Source organism: Cavia porcellus, unplaced genomic scaffold (assembly GCF_034190915.1).
Source record: "Cavia porcellus strain 051 isolate PalLab524CR breed Dunkin Hartley unplaced genomic scaffold, mCavPor4.1 scaffold_15, whole genome shotgun sequence".
NCBI classification, from domain to species: domain Eukaryota; kingdom Metazoa; phylum Chordata; class Mammalia; order Rodentia; family Caviidae; genus Cavia; species Cavia porcellus.
Window position 1 is genome coordinate 6,064,846 of NW_026947498.1, and position 1,744 is coordinate 6,066,589.

General features: G+C 45.8%; 1 non-coding gene across 1 annotated transcript; it reads right to left on the reverse strand.

Moving 5' to 3' along the window:
* Positions 1 to 668: 668 nt before the first annotated feature.
* Positions 669 to 775, reverse strand: LOC111755245 (U6 spliceosomal RNA). Its single transcript, XR_002789820.1, has one exon. It is a non-coding gene; the product is annotated as a U6 spliceosomal RNA (small nuclear RNA).
* Positions 776 to 1,744: the final 969 nt, after the last annotated feature.

Sequence of the window (1,744 nt, forward strand, 5' to 3'; positions counted from 1 at the left end):
GGGGTCTGCAGAGAACCTCTCTTTCAGTAAAGATGCTAAAAAGATGAAGAAGCCATGCAGATATCTGAGAGAAGGAATAACAGACACAAAGGCCCTGGGGCGTGAGGACCACTCAGGAAGCCCTGTGTCTGGACCAGAGTGTGAGATCTAGGAGTTGAATGAGATGAGGGCAAATAGGTCCTGGGGAGCAGAGCAGCTCACACAGGGGCTCAGGAAGTTGTGGTACTCACGGTGGGCTTCTCTAAGGAGGACCGAGAGGATGTGTTTTAAGACGATTGTAGAAAAGACAGAATGGGTGAAAATATTTACAAATCACATCTAATGGGGCGTAGACTATATAAAGAATTCTTCTAAGTCAGTGATATGATAAATAATCCAATTAAAACAGGCAAAGTATCTCCACTGACAATCCTCTAGAGATGTACAAGTGGCCAATACAAATCACATTCCTCTAATCGCTGGTGACATGGGATGTGAAATGATGCTCATAGTCATTAATTATTAGGGAAACAAGATGTAACCTCTACCCAACAGGATGGAAACAACCCTGTTTGAAAGCATGGGCCAGGGTGTGGAGAAATCCAGCTCTCATAAATTGCCTGGGGGTGTGAAATGGTGCAGCTGTTTGGGGAAAACAGTGCAGAAGTTTCTTTTTTATTTTCATTTTTTAAAATACAGAACACTTTGTGAATGTGCATGTCATCCTTGCTCAGGGGCCATGATACTTTTATCTGTACCATTCCAATTTTAGTACATGTACTACCAAAGCAAGTGCTTGTCCTGGAGTTTCTCAGGAGATAACTCACACACTGTCACGTGATCCCACGTGTCCCTCCCCGAGAGAAGTGAAAGGCTACACAGGGAAGTTCCCAGCAGTGCTTCAGCTCAGCCCACGTGTGGGAACAGCGCGTTTCCATCCACTCACAAATGGCTAAATAAGATGTGTCCTGTCTGTATGGTGGGACACAAAGGGGAATAAGGGGAACCAAGGAATTGTGTGGATTCTGGAACACAAATGAACCTTGAAGACCCAATTCTAAGTGCAGCAAACCTGAGGCATGCAGCCACACACCGGATGATTCTGTTTATGGTGTATGAGACAGAAGAACAGGAAAATGCAGAGACAGACTGAAGATTAGCAGATACAGGGAACTGGGGAGGGAAAATTAGTGGGTGATGACCCCAGGGTATCTTTGGAGAGTGTTCTAAACTTTATTGTGATGGGGGTGCACAATTGTGGATGTACTAAAAATAAAAATCCATGGGACTTTAAACTGGTGAATTGCATGGTGTGTGAATTGCATCTCCATACATCTCTTTAAAAATGCAATACTAAAACCCCAAAAGGACCAGGCCGGCTGCAAGATGAGAATCTTGTGTTAGGCTGGTGGCCTGGAAGCAAGCTCAGCCAGGAGGTTGTTGTATTAATCTGGGGTAACGTGATGGATAGGGGAGTCTGCATGCATTAGAGCCAGGGTCTTCCCTGCTGGCTGGATGTGGGGTGGGGAGGGGCTCGGCTGTGTTTTGGTTCCACTGTCAAAACTGGAGGTCCCTGAAACTGAGGCACCAGCAGAGGAAGCAAATCTGCAAATGGGAAAACTCTAATCCTCACCAACGGCTGAGACTGCAAGGGGGTGCAGAGCACGGGCCTTCTGCACCTCAATACGGTTAAAATCTGAATGTAGATTTCATCACAGGAAAAGTCACATGAGTGCGTGATTCCCTAAGTACTCCAGAAGAGATC